Consider the following 16730-nt stretch of genomic DNA (forward strand, 5'->3'; position numbering starts at 1 on the left):
TATTAAAATGATTTAAAGAATCAGTTTAATGAGTTTATTTCTTCACAAGTGGAAAAAAGTGAATGCTATCAAAAAGGGGGCATTCATTCATTCGCCTTTTAGATAAACAGTTATGGCTTGTACTATGACTGCATGTAGATATTGTGGAACAGGTTTTGTGTGTGTGTGTGTGTGTGTGTGTGTGTGTGTGTGTGTGTGTGTGTGTCTGTGTGCGTGCTGAAACATGTATGCTGGTACATGAGTGAGTGTTTCCATGAGAACATCTATGTAGGGGCTTGCTTGCAGCTACTTGGATGTGTGTGTGTGTGTGTGTGTGTGTGTGTGTGTACGAAATATGCATACATGTGCATGTGTGTTTTTGTGCATGAGGTAGGTATTGGAAGCCATGTGTGTGTGTGTGTGTGTGTGTGTGTGTGTGTGTGTGTGTGTGTGTGTGTGTGTGTGTGTGTGCGTGTGTGTGTGTGTGTGTGTCTGTGTGTGTGTGTGTACGAAATATGCATACATGTGCATGTGTGTTTTTGTGCATGAGGTAGGTATTGGAAGCCATCTGTATGTGTGTGTGTGTGTGTGTGTGTGTGTGTGTGTGTGTGTGTGTGTGTGTGTGTGTGTGCATGTATGTGCATGTGCAAGCTGAAACATGCATGCTGATGCATGAGTGAGTGTTTCCATGAGTGTGAACAACTATGCAGGTGTGTGTGTGTGTGTGTGTGTGTGTGTGTGTGTGTGTGTGTGTGTGTGTGTGTGTGTGTGTGTGTGTGTGTGTGTGTGTTTGAGAGATAGAGAGAGAACACATGCATCCATGTATGTGTGACTATTTGTGTGTGTTTTGGGGATGCTTTGCTACCACAATGCATGGGCTAGTAGGGAGAATAATAATGTGGTCATGTCCGACAGTGCATGTTTGATTCAAAGGCATAATAATAAGCTGTTAAAGAGGTGTTTCTCTGTGTCACTTTACTTGTCTCTGAATAAGAGATTCTGTCTGTCATGTTTGGATGGTGTAGTGGTTGCATTGTCACCTTACAGCAAGAAGTTCACTGGTTCGATTCTCAGCTGGAGTGCCTTCTGTGCGGAGTCTGCATGTCCTCCCTGTATCCATGTGGGTTCCTTCTGGGTACTCTGGTTTCCTCCCATGTTACAAAGATATGCATCTGAAGTATTTCTCCCCGGGCCTTCGCTGAAAACTGACTTCATTCCAAGTCTGACTTTCCCGGTAAACAAATGTTAAATAAAATAAATAAATGATAGCTGATCAGCCCATGTTTGCCAATTTGCATGGGTGGAGAGAATGTCTCTGTATCCCAGTCTTTCTCTCTCCTTCTCTCTAAAGTGTGCACACAGACACACACTGCTGTAGTTACTATTTGTGTTCTGTCTTATTTATTTTTCCCACCTTCACTAAATGCAGCTTTCTACGAGTAGTTAGCAAGGGGAATGGAAGGGCATTGTAACTGCTGTATTTGCTTTAGTTGTTTTTTGTTTTTTAATTTATTCTGCTCAAAAACATAGTTCTACAGCCACATTTAGTTAGGCTGAAAAGATGACAGTCATATGTTTGCTTTTTAACTCTCTCTGGATCATGGTTATTTTGTATATTGCCATGAAGCTAGGAGTTTGATTCTATCTGACTCTTCTCGTAGATTAATACCCTGCTGGAGAACATTATATCTCCAACAGGGTTTAGTTCTAAATTCAACCCATTATTAAAAGAGAATGAACTGTATTTCAAATAATCTTTACAGAAATAACCAGAAAATCCAAAGAATGTGCAACACAAAATAAACCAAAAACAAGGAAAAAATGCTCAGTTTGACACTCCTAAAGGTTCAAAGCTGACACTTTTATTACAATAAAATAAAATAAAACGTCCAATAATAATAAGTGCTTTCATCCCATACAAAGATACTTCATCAGATGAACATGCATGTCACCATACACTCTTTAAATACCAACCACAATTCCATCCCTCCTAGGTAATCACGTACATGATTACATACTTAAGCGATGCCTCAGAAAGTCCTGTTCCTATTCTAAAAAAACCATGCCCATGCTGCACAAACACCCCCCCTCACTAAAATCTGTTATTAATAATAAAACTTATGGATTTCTATCTCTACACCAAGTTCATAATGCACCTTCATTTAAAAAAAGCGAAGAAATGACGCAAACTAATAAATAAAAAGTTCTCATTTAAAATTGGTTTCAGGGAAACTTGTTCATTTAAATCAGGGGGTAATATAGCATTCAGCCTAAGCTGCCATATCAGCTCTCTCTTCAATAATAACCTTTTGCAGTCACCACCTCTAGGATTCAATTTTATTCTTTCTAAAATATCAAAAGTGAATTGAGAAAAATTGTTACAAACTGTAGAATGTTTGTACAGAGCACTTCTCTCCTCTTTTGCAGTGATGTCATAAACATGTTCATATATCCTGTTTTTTAAGGCTGCCTCCGTCTTTCTTATATAGAAAGCTAGACAACCTTCACATTTAGCTAAATAAATCAGTCTTCAAGTGCTACAATTTCCATTTTTAAAAATAACTCTACTCTGTAACCCATTTGATAAGGAAATAACTTATCACAATTATTGTAATGAAAGTGAAAGAACAAGTGGTCACAATTATGTGTTACTATCATACACACAAACAACATACCTCTTCACCCCTACCTCCAAAAGACAATCACCTCCTGTATACCCCCTCAGATGTTAGACTGGGATAAAAGTTGTTGTTGCTGTCTTTCGGCTTTTCCCGGTTAGGGGTCGCCACAGCGGAACTCCAGTCTGCTAATGATTGGCAGTAGATTTTTTGATGAACGCAGAGGTGCCAGCTTGACGTTCAACCTTCAACGAAGGCATGCCCAGTTACGCATGTCTTTCAAACACCCACCCAACCGCTGGGAGGACATGCAGACTCCACACAGAAGGCACTCCCCACACTCCAGCCGAGAATCGAACCGGAGAACCTCTTGCTGTGAGGCAACAATGCTACCACTACACCACCTTAGACTGGGATAAAAGTAAACAAGCAAAATGTCACAATAAAATTTTTCAACTTTATATGAAAAAAGTCAGGAGGCAACACCACTGTAGTGAAGGAGACCATTTAATTGTAACAAAATAAAATAAAATGAAATAAAGTGAGCGCTTTCGTGTTCCTCTGAACACTTCATCAGACATAACAAAGGTACTAAAACATTCATTTAAATACACCATGAACACATTCAAAATTCTATTGTGAACCACAAACGCATTCAAAATTCAATTGCGAACCAGTCACTTCTCAAATTCAATTAACTAATCAAGAAAACAACAAAACCATTCTCTGTATATCATGCTCATTGTTTGGAAACAGAAATCATACAATGTTAAGATTTTAGAATACTCCCATAAATTAGTAACATATTTATAGTCATTATATAAATTCCTAAAACTACGAATTGTCTAAAATAAATCAAACCAACATCATAAAAGTTCACAGATGGGTTACTCTAAATAATAATAACTAGATGGCAGTGTATATTGAATAAAAATACATAAAATCATCTAAAAAATGAAAAAAAAATCATATTCTCCTTTATCTGGTTCAAAGGACATTTGGGGCTTACTTAGATATCTACAGCAACTTATAACCACTAAACAGCTAAATGTATAACTGAACGACTAATGTAGTAGGGGTCGAGCAAAAAGAAAGGGTTTCAGAGAAACCCTATCATTAAGTCCGTCACCTTTATCTGCTTGCAATCTTAAGATCCATTTAACCTCCTGTTTCTCAGTATAATTCCTGAAGTTCCCTAACCTAACAGTTTTGTTCACTAACTCTTTTGCAAGAAAAACAAACTTATGTGTTAGATCATTCTCTATAACAAGCTTGGCCAGCGCATTACTTTCATCTTCCTTGTTGATTGCGTACAGATGTTCCCTAACACGTTCTCTCAAAGTCCTATTGGTTTTCCCAATATAAAAGGAGGTACATTTCTCACATCTGGCGAAATATATTACGTCACGTGACCTACAGTTGGCATAATGTTCAAAAGTATATATCTTCCCAGTATCTGGATGCACAAAAGTATTACTACTGGCCATATAGGAACATTGGGGGAAGAGATTTCTAAAGCATGAAATACCCTTGGCAAATGATGGAAAGAACCAAAGAATCTTAGGTTATGCTGACCCAGACAAGGAGAGAGAAGGAGATGTACAGCAAGAGGAATGTGGCTGAGAAGAATCGGGTAGTCAGACAACACCTGGTTTATCAGGAAAGGAAGGCTTCTGAGCAGGAGGGGAGTGTGTAGACTTAGTTGGGGGAACCTCATACCACCTTTCTTGCCTTTAGGAAGAGGACGAGACTGCCTTCTAACAATAGCTGGTTTAATAGGGTAATTTCTCTGGAACTTAGGCACTAGTGAAACAAAAATGTTTCAGATCCTGTAACTCCTTGCCTTTCTCTTACAGGGACATGAACAAATCAGCTGCAGCAGACCAGACAAACATTTGTTGTCCAGAGGACCATCAATCAACTTGTCCTTAATATCATCAGGCAGGGGTTGAAACCATAGCCAGGAATATCTTCTCAAAACAGAATCAGAAACAGCAACCCTAGAGAAAGCATCCGCTGTATCATAACTACATTTAATGGAATGGTGAGCTAAGAGAAGAAACCCCTAACAGAGACATGGCAGAAGTCTTACCCTCAGAATCAAGAAGGTCAGAATTAACCTGACAAGCCTGAGAAAGGACAGCCAAAACATATCTGGTCATATGAGTCTGATAATTAACAGCCCAAAAGGCTAGGGTGGCTGAAGTACAAACGTTCTTACCCAGCCTTTCCATAATCCTGCTGTCCTTATCAGAAGGAAGAAGCTTAGTCAAGGGCAGTAATTTGGAAGGCTTGTTGGATGCCACAGACACCACTGGAGGGTCAGCAGATGGACCCTTATAAAGGAATTTGCAGCCATCAGGCACTTTATAAAACCAGTCTGGTTTCTTAGGAGCAGGGGGCTGAGAGTCTGCGGCTTGAGAACCAGAAGAGAAAGCATCCAGTAAAGCAGCCAAAACAGGAAGAACAACAGAAGGTCTAGGAGACTCCATTTGATGGAGCTCATAATATCTCCTCTGCACTTCAGACACTTGGGAACAATACCATTTAAAGAACACTGTCATCCTGGCAATGGTATCCCCAAAAGAAATTTCCTCCAAAGGGGATTCAGGGCTAACAAACTGCTTTTACTCAGAACCATACCCCAGAGGGGAAGAAATCTGGGTAGAATAAGCCAAGGATTCCTCATCCAAATCTTCTTCAGTGGAATCCTGATCCCTAGATCTCTTGAGAGGGGAAGATGACCAAGGATGAGCCAAGACAGAGACCCCCTGGGGAGGCTAAAGTTCATAGATAGATTAGTACTAGACTACCTGCCCTTGTGGGCAATTTTAAGCCTAACCAGTTACCACATGTGAGAATCAAACCCTGCACCTTATGTCTGTAAGGTACCTTAACCATTATGCCAACCTCCTACCCCCACAAGTGGGTTAAATAAGCCCTCTGTAAAATTCTGCCATTCAATTTGAGGGTCCTTAGCAGCAGAAACAACATGTTTCATTTTTTGCTTTTTTAAGGGAATGTTCACATTATGAAACATAGAAGGCTCCGACATGGGCCTACATTCAGTAATCATAGTCAGTTCTTCCTCCCTCACCAGCATCTGAGGAACCCCCCCGGCCCTTCAGTGATAATCAGCCATGGTTCCCCCTGAACATCTGAAATGGATGTCTGCAAGGCCTCCAAGGACATGTGAGCTGCCGGATCCATGACAGCCTTCAAAACAGTCACAGCAGAAGAATCCAACCCAGGAACCGGATGAACCTCTGGGATTTCATCAGCCTTGAGAGAGACATCCAATATAGGGGGCATGGCTGAAGAATCCGTCCTGACATTTTTAGCCTTCTTCTTTGAAGATGGCTAACCCTCATGCCAGGAAGCACCCTCCATAGTGTCGTTTGCCTAAAAGTTTTAGACACTGGTTTACAAGATAAATAGCAAGGGATGAAAGACAACTACTTAAGGTCTTTGGAACAAAATCCTGACAAATATTGCAGGCTGTATCATTGTGAAAAGTACCTAAACAAAGCAACTGCTACTTGTGATGGTCTTAATGGGGAAGCTGTCTCCCATACTGGCATTTACCCTTTCTGGATGACATGAAACCCCACAACAATACAAAAGTAAAAAGCAAAAAGAAGATATGCAAAAACCCCAATGGTGCACTTATCTAAACAGCTAGATACACCAGCAATGACTTGAGCTTTCAGACTGACAATGAGACATGGTGTTCGGACTGTCAGCAAAGACATTCTGAGGATGGTACATCCACATGTCACCTTTATGCCTTATATTACATGAGGAGTATTCATGTGATGTATGGCATGCCTTAAAGCAACCTAAAGGCATTGCTATACTGACCGGATGTCAGGCCACCCTTGGCAGGGAATCCCTACTGTTATGAATACTGCAACAGTTATATGGAAGGACATCAGCAGTCACAGCTTGTATTCTAGCTTGCTTCACCCAAATGCACATTAGTCTTAAAAATCCAGAATTATAACAGCAGATAGTAGAGCTAATCACCCAGAATTACAACAGGAAATGGCAGAACCAGTCTTTTCATCAACAGGATAGCCTCATATCTATTCTCCACCCACAATATCTGGTTTGACATTGCCAGTATAAAAATAATGGTTACATTAATGCATTTTTGATTCACAGAAACATTAGTCACAGGTTGTATTCCAGCTTGCTTCACCCATATACACATTAGTCCTGCAAAACAGAATTACAGCAGGAAACAGTAGTACCAATCATTTCATCCACAGACAGCTCCCATACCCATTTTCTACCCAAAGCATATCATTTGGCCCTATTAGATTAAAAATAAGTGATTGCATAAATGTAATTTTGCTTTACAGTAACATCAGTTACAGTTTGTACTTGGGCTTACTCCACCCTAACACACAGTAGTCATGGGAAGCCAGAATCATGTATTTATCAAGAGACAGCCTCCATACCCTTTTCCCACCCACACTATCTAGTTTTCTTTTTCCAGGATAAAAATATAATAGTTACATTAATGCGTTTATGTTTCATAGACACTGCAGTCACTCCTTGTATTCCAGCTTGTTTCACCAAAATACACAATAGCACTCTGAAAACAGAATTACAACTGCAAAAAGTAGGGCTACTAACATACACTGAATCTGGTCTGACCCTACCAGGATAAAAATAATAGTTAAATTAATGCATTTTTGTTTCACAGAAACAGTAGTCACATCGTGTATTCCAGCTTGCTTCACCCAAAATCCACATTAGTCCTCTAAAACCAGAATTACAAAAGTAAACAGCATGGCCAATTATTTCATCCACAGACTATCCCCTCAGAAACAACTTTCAGTAATAGCAATTTCAACACATTAAACTGCAGGGCCAATTACTTCATTGTTTATTCATTCGTAGACAGCCTTGTTAAGCATTGCCTACCTCAAGTGTCTGGTTTGACCCTGCCAGGATTACAAAAAATACTGCCACAATCTGGAATATGGAAAAAAAAGAAGTATAGCAACATGATGCACTCCCATTTTTTAAACATTTCACACTAAACTTTTAACCTCCACTGTGTTAGTCTCATTCTGTTAGGTGGCAGAGTGATACAGGATTGCTTTTGGTGGTCCAGTAATTATTCATCTTTTAGTCTTGATGCCGAGACAAGACTAAAAATCAGAGTATTAATGTACCACCTTTTGATGGTACAGTTGCAATGTAAGCCCAGCTGCTTTTCTTTTAATGGGGTATCTTTAGTTCCCCTAGCACCCTTAGTAAATATGCCTCCTAAAATGTGTATAAAGGAAGATGTCAGAATCTACAACTTTAATTATTTTTAATGCTTACAAATAAAACATAATTTCCTTTTCAGCAATTATTAGACTGTTTTTAGGAGAGATGTGTTATATGACCCAAGTGCAGCAACGTTTAGTTTAGTAATGATTACAAATCATGCCTTTTTCAGTATTTTATTTGTTGTGTGGTGCTGGTAGGGCACTGTTATTTTCTATTAGACTTGGAAAGGGACAGCTTATAAAATAATCACTCAGTTTTACAAGTGTTCCAAATAACGTCATAACTGGAACTAATGTTGCTCGCCCTTATTATGCAGTAGAAGCAGTTAGTCACAGGACAATGCCACCCAGTCAGCAATCATTACATAAGTCTCGGTTATTTTTTTCACTTGCAGGGGGAAACACATTTTTTTTCAACTGGAATGAATAGGAAAGAAAAACATTGGCATTTTGTTATGCAATTTCAGGATAAGACAATTTAATTGATAACTAATTGCAATACTGTTTTTTATGCTTATTCTACTGAGAGGTTTCTTTTCCTAGAAATGAAATGGAAGGCTTGAGAGCTTTCTGCATGACTGTACTTCAGTGCTTCAAAGAAAATTGCTTGACCTGGAATGCCATCTTAGTATAATTTAATGAATACCAGTTTTATAATCAACTCCTTTGACAATGGTATACCTCAGTATAAACAAAGCTGTTATTTTAATTACAACTATGTTTTTCTAAGAAAACTTATTTTTGTTTATTTCTTACAGATGTGCATGGTGTTTATCTGCTGCAGTATGTATTACCACGGATAACACTGAGTTCATGTGCTTAGAGTATTGTTGATAAACAAAAATGAAAAGTACACTTTATGCTCACAATAACAGATGATAGTGGTACGACTGAGTTTAAATTTTGCCTTCTTCTCAGTATATATCTATATCTATTTGTCTATATATATATATATATATATATATATATATATATATATATATATATATATATATGCATGGATCTTGGACTTTTGAATGAAAGTTCAAAAGCCCAAATCCATTACCACTGAACACTTTAACGAAAGCGCTTTCATTGAAAAAGCACTTTCGTTAAAGTATGTTAAAAAAACAAAACAAAATCTGCTTGAATGCAGGGGGGCAAGCCCCCCCTGCACCCCCACACACCCCCTACTTTAATATTCTCACTACGAGGTTGCACTACAGTGGGGAAAATGGAATTTTTCAAAACACACCATGAAATAAGTAGTCAGAGAGTGGAGCAAAGAGAAGCAGCTTTAATCCATATGTCCTGGTCCTGGTACCTCGGCAATTCGCCTTCAATGGAACAAATTTACAGACTTACACATTCTCTTTTTATATATTCATTAATTAAGATAATTAATCAATCAACTCATCAAATGTTTTAACCCTGTCAACACTGTGACAATATACAGCATATGTAACATTTAAATTCTTTTTTATCAAAATTAGTAAATACTAACTACAAATTTTAATATTATCTATACACACACACACACACACACACACACACACACACACACACACACACACACACACACACACACACACACACACACACACACACACACACACACACACACAAACAAATACACACCTTGTAAACAATAAAGTTTGTGTGAAATTGTTTAAAAATAAGGGCTATATTAATACAATAGAACATTTAACCTGCTGCAGTCCATGAACTAGCCTATTTATCTCTACATAATCACAAAACATCTTTATAATCCAAATGCCCCTCTGGGTGCATGGTGAGTCACAGTGAGCTGCCCAGTGCGAAACATGGTTTCACAGTCATACTACATACTTTCTAGGGTAGCTTGCTTTATCCCTTGTTCTAAATCTGTCATTTACTGCACTAACCCATCCTGTTTAGCTCCTTCCCACTTCCTCTCAGGGATTTTTGCAGACAGACTACAGTATCATACATCCTTCTCCCATGGCTCATCTCCAGTTTATCTTTGAAGTCTAGACATGGAAACTCTATTATTTTATAGCCTTGTTTTGTTTCTCTCCATCAGATTAGTAGCCTCATGGTTTATGGACTTTGTGTGCATCTGAAGTATTCAAAGTGGGTCCACCCAAAGGCACTGCATTCACATCCATGCAATCCATGGTTCTGGAAAGTCAGTATTATACTCATCCTGGCCACTGTCCTTATATACTGGGCGAAGTTCTCACTGTACACATTAGTATAACTCCCAGATTCTTTTACCCTCAGACTGTGTCAGATTAACTACTCTAGTGATAAGCCTTAACTCATTACATCTGAGTGACACCTCCGGGTGCATCTGCAGTTACCTCCTACTGCTCCTCTAGGGGACAAATATTACTTGTTCATACTTGCATTAATAATTCCAAATCCATGACACATACAGGATATCAGAATATTTTATCTTGAAGCATACATGATGGCAAACACAACTGTATTGATATTTGACCTCTGCCAATGAGTATTTGTTTAGAACTGTAAGGTGATAACTTTATTTTTAAAGGGTTAGGCCACACCCACTAGGAGTTAAAGGTACACACTCAAAAGAGTTGTACTGGAGGGAATAGTTTTTTAGTTTAAGTGGCATCACTTCTCATTACCGTAATACTACAAACATTTTATCCCTGTCATCCAGTTGGTAGTTGCACAAATAAAGATGCTGTTAAATAATACTGATGCTTCTACTGTTAAGTCCTTGCTTTTTTCTTCATTTTCAGAGGCTGTTGATATTTCTGGTGGAACAGTCATGACATGATCACTACTGCTGCCGCACAGCTCTAGATTCTGCAGCTTGGTTCCCAGGTACAGTGCTTTCTATGAGAAGTATGCATGTCCTTCTTCTGTCCATGTGAGTTGTTGCCTAATGCTTCCTCTAATATGCCAAAGACATGGCATTAGATGACCTGGTAATTCAATAAACAGCCCATAGGTACACATGCAGACTGTAAATATGTGTCCACTGATGGACTTCCATCTACCCATTACTGGTTCTCTGTCTTATAAATGTTGTTTTCTGAGGCAGGTTCCAGATTCTTTGTGATCCTGAACTGTGTAACGCATGCAATAGGAAATCAACCTTTAGATGGCACAGTGATGTAGCAGTTAGTACTGTTGCTACACAGTGCTTGAATTTCAAGTTTGATTCTGCCTGGGGGTACCTGCTGTGTAGAGGTGGCGTGACCTCCCTGTGATGGCGGGGGATCTTCACCTAGTTGAGTAGGTTTTTTCCATATCCCAAAGAGCAGTGAAAGGAATAATGGGTTTTCCTTTAATATTACCTTTAGGTGTATGTGCTCTTGTGTATCGGTGTGTGCACATACCTGTATGGACTATTGAAATGATTTTCTGTCTTAAGACTATGTCTTGTTGGGACAGGCTTCTACTTCCTCAAGACCCTGAAAAAGATACACATTGTGCCTGAAACCGAAGGAATGAATGAATGGTTGCATTTGCTTGACACAGTGAATGTGACTATACTATCAATATATATTTAGTTAAAGAATTCATGAAGAAATATGCCTTTATGAAGAAACATCACAGGATCAGGCTCTGGCAGTAAAAGTTACATCTGTGTGGATTAAAATCAAAAATAGCAAAATGAGTTCTGTGAATTCTGCATTTACAACAGAACTATCAGTTATATACACACACACACACACACACACACACACACACACACACACACACACACACACACTAGAGTAGTTATTTAATGAGTGAATTAATTTAATACTAAAAAGATGCTGAAAGAAGCAGTGTGTGCTTGTCTTCTACAAGGAGACTTGCTGTCCAAAGCAGTCGATCTGAGAGAAAGAATCAACCACCGTCAAGGAAGACTTGGAAGGGAAAACTGGAAATTGCTACTGACAGAGGAATCCAGAGAGAGACCTACTAACAGAGATTGTTTCCAGCAGTATAAGGCTGTGTGTAAGACTGAGCATTTAGTTAAACAATAACACTTCATTTTTGCTTGGAAGAGCTAGTATTTAATTTCATGTGTATGCAATAAATTGCATCTTTTTTATAATACCGATGGTCTCAACTGTTTTAACCTTCCAATCTTGGTACATAGTGGAAGTCATTTTCACACAAGTTATTACTGCCAAAGTTGTAAGACTACCCCTAGGATTCAGTAAACTCTGTGCAGGCTTTGCACAAAGCTTACACTGAGTTTACATGTGTGTGCGGTGATGTGTGGTGAGCAACAGTGCTAATTGCATATTTATGCCTTGCACTGCATTTAAACATAAATAAGTGCAGTTTTGTGGCTGGCAACAGTGTTGCTGGCCAGGAAACCATGTAAGCAAACACTCATAGTAATCCTGTTTGGGTCAGAGCACTGAAGGTCTACAGTTCAGAATGCCACAATGATCACCAGGGCTTAACAGACAATGGTTTTCATAGCTCTCAATCTCTTAGTGTAAGACATCTGGACAAAGGCCAACATAATGGGGGGACAATGAACCAGAAACAGGGACAGATTTGACATATTTGCTCTTTAGAAATGTGCTAGAATAACAAGGGGTTTGTATTAAGTGACATTTTCTGAAGGATTTGAAGTCTGAAACTCAAATATATGTAATTATTGAGTCTCATCAGTCCAGACAGCATCCCAGTGATATGGCAGAAAATGACAAATTTGATAACAAACACATCAAAAGATATATAAGGCAAAAAATCTGGACAATCTGTGAAAATCTGGACAGTTGAGAGGTATGATAGTTAAGTATATGGCCCAAACACAGTACATGGACTGCCATGTAAAATAAACACTCAAGGGAGGTGTGTGTATTGAATAGGGGCACACAGATGACTTTTAGGCATGAACGCAGGGAAAGAGAACAGGTGACACTACCTAATGTACAGCAGATGAGGGCATGCCAATGAAAGACAGTTGTAGCAACAACACCAAGCACATATCAATATGGCACATTAGGGACTGCACAGTGAAAATGTGCATTATGTGACTGTCACACAAGCTGATATAACAATGGGGAAGATGTCTGTGTGAGATAAGCATCCTTACGTGAACAATGCAGAGGACATCTATCAGGGATGTTACATACAACTGGGGTAGGGTACATATTGTGAAGCTGTGCAAACTGATTTGCCTGAATATGAATGTAAACTCAGTAGAGGTCTCCAGCAAGTGGGACATAGGTAAAGGCTCATGGACAACATTAAAAGAAGCAAGCGCAATTATGGACACTATCAGAATAATACCACCAGTAATCCCATGACTATGACATACCATATGTGATTTAGAGTGATCAGAGATGATGCTGCACAAACAGACTTGTATAACTACTATCACATGCCCATACTCTATAAGAGTAATCAAGCACACTGTTCTATCACCATAACATCTACTGGAGGTGTTAGGAAGGACACTGCACTACCTGTATGCGACATTATGATTAATACAGGAGGCTAGTTCACTGTTGTGTATGGCATATATATATATATATATATATATATATATATATATATATATATATATATATTTACACACACACACACACACACACACACACACACACACACACACACACACACATATATATATATATATATATATAGATAGATATAGGTTCACTATTATAATCTGGAATGGCACTTACACAAAACTGGGAAGGCCGAATGTGTACTTCCCAGTTCCCGTAATGATGATCGAGAAATGTTTGAATGCACAGTAGTGAATGACAGTGTGTATTCACTAATGTGAGAGACCAACATTCCGATAACAGATAACACTACAGTCGGGACCGGGAAATGTAACCTTTTCCTCACTGTAGTGCAATCTCGGAGTTGGACTATATAATTTGCAGGTGGTGTAGAGGGCACAGCCTCCCACATGGTGGGTGCAGTGGGGCTTTCCCCCTTCCAAACAATAAAAACATGTGATGTAAAATTAAAAGTTTTAGGAGATGTTAAGCAGAATAGTCTAGGTGTCTGATGTCACCTCCTGCTATTTCATTTAACGTCGAATGTGGACATTGGAGAAAAGCAGCTTGGACTTATAGGGAGTTAGAAATTCTGGATGTGACATTATTTTTCAACCTATTGACTGAAATTTATTTTGACTTTCCACATTGTAACAGTAAACCATAAAAATATATATATGGCACAATCCACACTGTTACGAATGTTACCCATGCCATTAATGCTGTCAAACAGCTGTGTATGCACTGTGTGCATCACTGGGACAGCTAGCACACATACATCTGGTGTAACAACTTGATGGGGATTCAGACAGTAATGTTTATGTCACAAAAAGAATGCCTAAGTATGGCCAATAAGATGTGTGACAGCTCACTGTGACTAAGGTGATACACTTTAGTTACACATCATTGGAAGATGTGTAGGGAGGTACATGAAGAAGGGTGAATTATTCTCAGTTATTGATGTGATGACGACTGTGAACTATGGAGGTATTATGGCCTCTGATGTGGATGTCCTTCACATACTCAGTGGTTGTGTTACATACAAGTGAGTAGTCAGCACTGTGACCACATGCTGGTGGAGATTCCTCTTACCATCTACCCCAGGACACAGGTCACATACCTATTGGTCTGATTATAGGGTATGATGTCTACATTATACTTGGGTTGTGTGTTTGTTTTCCTGACATAACAAATACCCCATGTTTTTGTGTCATTCCAGGTGTTTTCATGGCTGTGGCAGCAATCTTTGGTGCATTCTGATACTGTGTGTATTATACTAATATCACAGTCGGAGTCAATGATTGCCCAAAATCTGTAGTCCTTCTGACAGCTGTTTGGACACAGGAAGTGTATGTCCTCTGTGATGTCCATCACTTAAATAATGGACATGAAAGGGCCTAGCAGACAGCCCAGATGTACAGCCCCAATTAAAGGACCTGAGATATAGGGCACTTTACACGTCGACATATTTAGATGCCACGTATGTGATTCAATGGTCTACCCACTTGGTGATATAGGTGTATATGGCCACACTCTGACAGTGTTGAATGAACACCTCAGTGTGAATTTGTGTCAAATGCCTTAGGCTTGTCAAATTCAAAAGGATGATAGTGTTGTCATCATGCATACCTTCGATGAACTCTTTGAGTAACAGACATGATGCAGCATTAACAACTCACACAGATCTGTTGCACATAGCCGGGATATCATTAGTGTCGATTTAGAAAAGGTCCACAGCTCAAGTCTGACTTGGAGTGTCTCAGACAACACTTTATAGCTGATGACATCAGCAGTGTCCGGTGAGGAGAATATGGCAATAACAGTGTCCCACATGCTAGTGTAAAAGGCTCTCTGTAATGTCAAGCAAGTGCATGCATGCGTGCGCACACACACACACACACACACACACACACACACACATACACACACACACACACTCCCAAGCTGACTGCAGTGAGAGTAGAACCCCTGCCTAAGTACACAGACTACAGAAATCAGTACTTTACACAAGTGCCACAGCAGAAGTGTGACTTTTATAAGACTGCAGGTCAACTTATAGTATATGAAGTCAGCAGGGCATGTTGGAGAGAAGCTGTTGGAAGGCATGCATAAATGGATGTGTAGGCATATGCAAGTATCAAAATACTGTCAGTCCATGAGATTGGAGTGGCAACTGTAGGATACACACTTCTGCTCTTCTGTCTAGACACACACACACACACACACACACACACACACACACACACACACTTGATTGCAGTGAGAACAGAACCCCTAACTAAGTACACAGACTACAGAACTCAATACTTTATGCTAGCGCCACAGCACAAGTATGACTTTTACAAGGTGCAGGACAACTTATGGTGTATGACATCAGCAGGGCATGTTGGACAGAAGATGTTGGGAGGCTTGCATAGGTTTATAGCTTCAAAGGTGCATAGGAGAGTGTGGGAAAGGGAGATACTGCCAGGACAGCTAGCTGGAATTTTTAAAATAATTTTATATGTCATTGGTGAATATCAAAATGATTTGTGTAAGATGCTTGTGATACAACTGTATTAGAACTGTATGTCATATGTATATCAAACTTATTTGTACATACATGTATGTTTAAAAAGGTTTTTGCAAAGTGTTTGAAATGTATCCACAGTGTGCCCTACTGGAATATAACAGAAATGTGCATGCATGATTGTAACTGATTAAATGTATATATTTTACCAGTGGAAACTGGAACACAGGAGGTTAACTTCAGTCCAGCAAAACTTCAGAAAAATAGCTGAAATTAAATTACTTTATGGCTGTGCAAAAAAAGATGGTATCTTTCGGTTTCAATGCAGCAGGGAGACACAATGTCTAAAACTAGGGAGCTTTCTGTATTGTCTCTAAAGTGAAATAATTACGAGTTTTGAAATGTAGTGGAATGTATTTGTTTTATGACTTCCAGCATCTGCCAAAGATCTGAGGTCTATGTATTTTCACAGGTAGGTGCTAAATGCTACCAGCTGCCATCAATGGTTATTTTGGGCGTGGGAACTAGGAGTCAGATGGCAAGCAACGATGTCATTCTGCAAGTTATCCTAGCAGTAATATTTGAGACATTAATTTGGGAAGTCTCTTAGTGAGAGACAGCATTCTGTATTCTGTCTTGGACCTGACAACAACTAGAAGATCCATTCACCACATCTGCCTTGCTCTGTAGTAAGTTCATTCTTAGGTTACAGTATACCTCTCTTAGATACAGTCAGGAATATAACAAAGCTCAGTTTAGATATTTTTTCTTTATTTATTGTAGATTGTCCAGCAATGTTGTTTTAAATATTTCCTGTGATTTTGAACAATGTCACTGTGAATATATACTGAGTTTTTTTGTTGTTCTTTATAAAATATAT

Source organism: Protopterus annectens, chromosome 14.part0, assembly GCF_019279795.1.
Source record: "Protopterus annectens isolate FY-2018-M chromosome 14.part0, PAN1.0, whole genome shotgun sequence".
NCBI classification, from domain to species: Eukaryota; Metazoa; Chordata; order Ceratodontiformes; family Protopteridae; genus Protopterus; species Protopterus annectens.